Consider the following 7,513-nt stretch of genomic DNA (forward strand, 5'->3'; position numbering starts at 1 on the left):
TGTTCTTATAAGAAAAGGAAGTAAGGACTTCCCTCTTGGTAAAGCATCTGCCTGCCTTGTAAGAAACCTGGATTCCATCCCTTGGTTGGGAAGATCCCCTTGAGAAGGGAAAGGCTAACCACTCCAGTATTCTGGCCTGGAGAATACTGTATAGTTCATGGGGTCGCAAAGAGTCGGACATGACTGAGTGACTTTCACTTTCACTTACTTCCCTGGTGGCTCAGAGGTTAAAGTGTTTGCCTGGAATGCAGGAGACCCAGGTTCGATTCCTGGGTCAGGAAGATCCCCTGGAGGAAGAAATGGCAACCCACTCCAGTACTCTTGCCTGGAGAATCCCATGGAGGGAAAAGCCTGGTAGGCTACAGTCCTTGGGGTCGATAAAAGTCGGACAGGACTGAGCGACTTCACTTTCACTTTCATAAGAAAAGGAAGAAATCTGAGCTGTCTCTTTTTTTATTTTCACATAAAGAGCAGTGTACAGTTTATATGTTATCCTGTTCCTTCCTTTTACTTTATTTACAATAAAGGTTAAAAATATTTCTTATTATTTGATAAAGTGAAAGCGAAGTCGCTCAGTCATGTCCGACTCTACGCAATCCCAGGGACTGTAACCTATCAGGCTCCTCCACCCATGGGATTTTCCAGGCAAGAATGCTGGAGTGGATTGCCATTTCCTTCTCCAGGGGATCTTCCCGACCCAGGAATCGAACCTGGGTCTCCCGCATTGCTGGCAGATGCTTTACCATCTGAGCCACCAGAGAAGCCTCTCCCTTAATCTTTTTAAAAGATCTTTGTGTCTCATTGCACAGGTAAATAATAATTAAGAAAAACCATTCATCAACTTACCCTTCAATCTTAACCAATGGTGTTACTACTACCAACGTTAAAATTAATACTATGCACTTAAAGTATTTTTTCACATATCTGAGTGTATCTTTTGAATAATATAAGTTGAAGTGTTATAATCAAAAGCAATCAGTTTAAATAGATGGATATCGTCTGATATCTTTTGATAGAACTCTCATGGGGAAACACATTTCCTCAAAGCCTCACCAGGAAAGTGTGTTATATTTTCTGACCTTTACAAATAAGTGAAAAACATTTTTTACATTTTACTTTGATATTAGAAATCTTTTTATATGTTTGAAGAGACATTTTACTTCCTTTTTCAATCAATTGAGCTTACTGCCTTTTTCTTCTATCAAATGTCACTTTTAATTATTTGTACTATTTCTATGTTAAAAAAATTCAATTAGTTTTAAACTAAATTTTAATTCATTTTTTCCCTTGACAAGTAGTGTAAACATTTCCCCCTATTTTGGTACTATATTTTTTCTTTAATTTGTTAGTGGTGAGTTTGAATTTTCCTTTGCAGAATATTGTATATTTATATAGCAGGTATATTTATTCTTATTTTTAAGACTTTTAGGAATATTTAATAAATGTAATCCTTCCTAACTCTGAAACTATTTTTAAAGACAATCACATATGTATTCTATTCTTCCTAATGGTACTATTCAATAGCATTCATTTAGATGAATGCTTATCCAAATGCAACTTATTTGAAGGCAAGAGATAAAAAGTGTTTTATTGTTTTATCTTTATTATTTTTGATTGGTTAGTTTTGCTACAAATCATTTACTATACAAATCACTTCACCTCTACAGATGTGAAGTCATATATTTTCATGTGAAATCTGTTTATATTTTCAGAAGTTTTATGTTCTTGTAGCAACTTATATCACATATTACAAATGTAAATATATAATTTATAGTATACTATCGTATCTTTTATATCTAGTGTCCATCACTGACTTCTTCTTCTCATTATGATCATTAATATATCTTCTCATCATTCATAGTTTACCTGTGTTTTCACAAGATCTTTAGAATCAGCTTATTTTTCCCAGCCACAGGTGCATATATATTAGAAACAAATTAAACTCATACTTTAATATAGAATGATTTTTGATGTGTAAAATTTTATTTCTTGCTCACAGCAATATGTTATGTGCTTTGTACTTTTGCTGCAAAATCAGTTTGGTTTCTCCTTCAACATTTTAATGATAACTGATGTATCTTCAGGTACCTTGTCAGTATATATTTATTTTAAACTTACATGTTAAATATTTGGCAGCTCTTCTTTCTGATCTGAGTTGCACAGACATTTACAAACATAAAATAAACTGTAAGAGTAATAAATGTATTGTCTCCATACACAATGAAGTGCAATTGTATTATTTTTTCATCCAAGCAAATCTCACTGATGTGCAGCTTTACTTTGCTTTGATCTCTATACATTTTTCTGAGGGAATTAACTAGAGTTTCTTGGTTATTAATAGTGGGCTAGTGTTTGGAATGATTTAAACACAAGCTGGAATCAAGATTGCCGGGAGAAATATCAAAAACCTCAGATATGCAGATGATACCACCCTTATGGCAGAAAGTGAAGAGGAACTAAAAAGCCTCTTGATGAAAGTGAAAGTGGAGAGTGAAAAGTTGGCCTAAAGCTCAACATTCAGAAAACAAAGATCATGGCATCCGGTCCCATCACTTCATGGGAAATAGATGGGGAAACAGTGGAAACAGTGTCAGACTTTATTTTGGGGGCCTCCAAAATCACTGCAGATGGTGATTGCAGCCATGAAATTAAAAGACGCTTACTCCTTGGAAGAAAATTTATGACCAACCTAGATAGCATATTCAAAAGCAGAGACATTTCTTTGCTGACTAAGGTCCATCTAGTCAAGGCTATGGTTTTTCCAGTGGTCATGTATGGATATGAGAGTTGGACTGTGAAGAAGGCTGAGCACCAAAGAATTGATGCTTTTGAACTGTGGTGTTAGAGAAGACTCTTGAGAGTCCCTTGGACTACAAAGAGAACCAACCAGTCCATTCTGAAGGAGATCAGCCCTGGGATTTCTTTGGAAGGAATGATGCTAAAGCCGAAACTCCAGAACTTTGGCCACCTCATGCGGAGAGTTGACTCATTGGAAAAGACTCTGATGCTGAGAGGGATTGGGGGCAGAAGTGAAAGGGGATACCAGAGGATGAGATGGCTGGATGGCAACACTGACTCGATGGACGTGAGTCTGAGTGAACTCTGGTAGTTGGTGATGGATAGGGAGGCCTGGAGTGCTGCGATTCATGGGGTCACAAAGAGTCAGACACGACTGAGCGACTGAACTGAACTGAAAGCTTTTGTTTAGTGTCTTTGCAGAGGATTTTCAGACACATTATTAGATTTCTTTATTTTCTGGCACTTATTTATCTTAGGCTTCCCTAGTGGCTCAAATCATAAAGAATCTGCCTGCAATTCAAGAGACTAGGGTTCGATTCTTGGGTCAGGAAGATCCCCTTGAAAAAGAAATGGTAACCCACTCCAATATTTATCCTTAAAACATATCTATCTGTGTGTGTGTGTGTGGGTGTGTGTGTGTGTGTGAAGTCGCTCAGTCGTGTCCGACTCTTTGCGACCCCATGGACTGTAGCCTACCAGGCTCCTCCCTCCATGGGATTCTCCAGGCAAGAGTACTGGAGTGGATTGCCATTTCCTTCTCCAGGGGATCTTCCCGACCCAGGGATCAAACCCGGGTCTCCCGCATTCCAGGCAGATTCTTTAACCTCTGAGCCACCAGGGAAACATATCTATAGTTCTTAAAAAAAAAAAAAAAAATCTATGGATTCTACCTACTTCTATATGTTATACCCATTTTTCCATCAGGTTTTTTTTTTTTTTGGTACTTTATTTTTTTAAATTTATTAATTGATTAACTTTACTTTACAATATTGTATTGGTCAAACACAATAAAATAGGGAAAGACAAGTAAAATATTACCTTACCAATCAGTAATGGAAAATATATTTATATTTTTCATCCATCAGTATATTTAAGTTGAAGCAACACTTATTAGAAATATTAGTTTCTGTCAAAATATTGTTTCTATGATACTTACCATATATATATATATATATATATATATATATATTCAGCAAAATGTATTTTACTAATGGATTTATGTATTTAAAATGCCCTATGTAGAATGCGTATTTTCCTTGTTTAAGCTTTGACATTTTAATTTAATTTTCCATTAAATAAATTATGTTAATATGCAGCCAATCTAGCTTAAGTTTATTATATGCATGGATTCAGGAAGCTAACTAGTAATGCTATGAGTTTCCAAAATGACAATGATGGCAGCCTTCGCAAAATTACACGATAAGAAGAGTCAATGGATTGGTGGTTATGAATGACATAATTAGAGAAATTTTAATGAAAAGGAATAACATCAAATCTAGTTCTTTAAGGTATTTCTGATTTATACTTTAAAATGTCATAAAATTTTAGGATCTGGAAACTGACAACTAGTAAAAATAACAGCATAAAATGACAGTCTACTTTATGGAATTTGTATTTCCAGGGAAAATGGGGGAAATTTTAAGATTTATTCAAAGCCAGAGCATATCCCTATAGAAAATTTTCACAAATTCTAACAAATTTGGGTAAACACATACACATAGACGACATGGGAGAACAAAAATGCAGTCAGAGTCTTCGGTTTGTAGTGAAGATGAGCTACAGTTCCCAGAAAATTTATCATCCTTCTACTACCATATCTCATAAAGTTGAAGAAGGAAACAGTGGGTATCATGTCAAGGTGTCAGGGAAATGTATTACTTTACCAGTGACACAGGACTTACCTGGTGGCTCAAATGGTAAAGCATCTGTCTACAATGCAGGAGACCCAGGTTTGACCCTGGGTCAGGAAGATGTCCTGGAGAAGGAAATGGGAATCCATTCCAGTAATCAGTTCAGTTCAGTTCAGTTCAGTCGCTCAGTTGTGTCTGACTCTTTGTGACCCCATGAATCACAGCATGCCAGACCTCCCTGTCCATCACCAGCTCACAGAGTTCACTCTGACTCACGTCCATTGAGTCAGTGATGCCATACAGCCATCTCATCCTCTGTCGTCCCCTTCTCCTCCAGCCTCTAATCCCTGCCAGCATCAGAGTCTTCTCCAATGAGTCAACTCTTAACATGAGGTGGCCAAAGAACTGGAGTTTCAGCTTTAGCATCATTCCTTCCAAAGAAATCCCAGGGCTGATCTCCTTCAGAATGGACTGGTTGGATCTCCTTGCAGTCCAAGGGACTCTCAAGAGTCTTCTCCAACACCACAGTTCAAAAGCATCAATTATTTGGTGCTCAGCCTTCTTCACAGTCCAACTCTCACATCCATACATGACCACTGGAAAAACCATAGCCTTGACTAGACGGACCTTAGTCAGCAAAGTAATGTCTCTGCTTTTGGATATGCTATCTAGGTGGGTCATAACTTTTCTTCCAAGGAGTAAGCGTCTTTTAATTTCATGGTTGTAATCACCATTTGCAATGATTTTGAAGCCTCCCAAAAATAAAGTCTGACACTGTTTCTACTGTTTCCCCATCTATTTCCCATGAAGTGATGGGACCAGATGCCATGATCTTCGTTTTCTGAATGTTGAACTTTAAGCCAGCTTTTTCACTCTCCACTTTCACTTATATCAAGAGGCTTTTTAGTTCTTCTTCACTTTCTACCATTAGGGTGGTGTCATCTGCATATCTGAGGTTATTGATATTTTTCCTGGCAATCTTGATTCCAGCTTGTGTTTCTTCCAGCCCAGCATTCCTCATGATGTACTCTGCATATAAGTTAAATAAGCAGGGTGACTATATACAGCCTTGACGTACTCCTTTTCCTTTTTGGAACCAGTATGTTATTCCATGTCCAGTTCTAACTGTTGCTTCCTGACCTCCATACAGATTTCTCAAAAGGCAGGTCAGGCGGTCTGGTATTCCCATCTCTTTCAGAATTTTCCACAGTTTATTGTGATCCACACAGTCAAAGGCTTTGGCATAGTCAATAAAGCAGAAATAGATGTTTTTCTGGAATTCTCTTGCTTTTTTGATGATCCAGGGGATGTTTGGCAATTTGATCTCTGGTTCCTCTGCCTTTACTAAAACCAGCTTGAACATCAGGAAGTTCACGGTTCACGTATTGCTGAAGCCTGGCTTGGAGAATTTTGAGAATTACTTTACTAGCATGTGAGATGAGTGCAATTGTGTGGTAGTTTGAGCATTATTTTGCATTGCCTTTCTTTGGGATTGGAATGAAAGCTGACCTTTTCCAGTCTTGTGGCCACTGCTGAGTTTTCCAAATTTGCTGGCATATTGAATGCAGTATTTTCACAGCATCGTCTTTCAGGATCTGAAATAGCTCAACTGGAATTCCATCACCTCCACTAGCTTTGTTCATAGTGATGCTTTCTAAGGCCCACTTGACTTCACATTCCTGGATGTCTAGCTCTAGATGAGTGATCACACCATTGTGATTATCTGGGTCATGAAGATCTTTTTTGTACATTTCTTCTGTGTATTGTTGCCACCTCTTCTTAATATGTTCTGCTTCTGTTAGGTCCATATCATTTCTGTCCTTTATCGAACCCATCTTTGCATGAAATATTCCCTTGTTATCTCTAATTTTCTTGAAGAGATCTCTAGTCTTTTCCTTTCTGTTGTTTTCCTCTAGTTCTTTGCATTGATCATTGAAGAAGGCTTTCTTATCTCTTCTTGCTTTTCTTTGGAACTCTGCATTCAGATGCTTATATCTTTCCTTTTCTCATTTGTTTTTAATCTCTCTTCTTTTCATAGCTATTTGTAAGGCTTCCCCCGACAGCCATTTTGCTTTTTTGCATTTCTTCTCCATGGGGATATTCTTGATCCCTGTTTCCTCTACAATGTATTGCCTGGAAAATCCCATAGACAGAGAAGCCTGGTAAGCTACATTCCATGGGGTCACAAAGAGTCAGACACCACTGAGAGACTTCACTTTCAGTTTCACCCACTCTAGTATTCTTACTTGGAGAATTCCGTGGATTGAGGAGCTTGGCAGGCTACAGTCCATAGGAATGGCAATCCACTCCAGTACTATTGCCTGGAAAATCCCATGGACAGAGCAGCCTGGTAGGCTCCAGTGCATGGGGTCACAAAGAGTCAGACATGGCTGAGAGACTTCACTTTCACTTTCATAAGACTATACTTTGGAATTCCCTTGTAGCTCAGAGGGTAAAGTGTCTGCCTGCAAAGCGGAAGACCCAGATTCAATCCCTGGGTCGGGAAGATCCCCTGGACTAGGAAATGGCAACCCGCTCCAGTACTCTTGCCTGGAAAATCCTATGGACAGAGGAGCCTGGTGGGCTACCATCCATTGGGTCACATAGAGTCGGACATGACTGAGCAACTTCACTGTCACTGTGACCAGTGAAATAAACAGGTTTCTGGTGAGTCAAAGAGTCATCAACACAATATCAAAGCATCTGGCAGGCCTCTACAAGCAGAGTGGAGTGAGTGAGATTACATATAAAGATGGGGGAATAATTACACAGAGTTTGCAAAATGTAAAACTATCTATCTATCTATACAGATACAAAAGACAGGCAAAAACTTATTCTAGAAGATAATGGAGCAGAACTAGAGG

At 38.3% G+C, this 7,513-nt stretch overlaps 1 non-coding gene across 1 annotated transcript; it reads left to right on the top strand.

Moving 5' to 3' along the window:
* On the top strand, window positions 210–282 carry TRNAS-GGA. Its single transcript has one exon. It is a non-coding gene; the product is annotated as a tRNA-Ser (tRNA).

The sequence above is a fragment of the Capra hircus genome, chromosome 20 (genome assembly GCF_001704415.2).
Source record: "Capra hircus breed San Clemente chromosome 20, ASM170441v1, whole genome shotgun sequence".
Classification (NCBI taxonomy): domain Eukaryota; kingdom Metazoa; phylum Chordata; class Mammalia; order Artiodactyla; family Bovidae; genus Capra; species Capra hircus.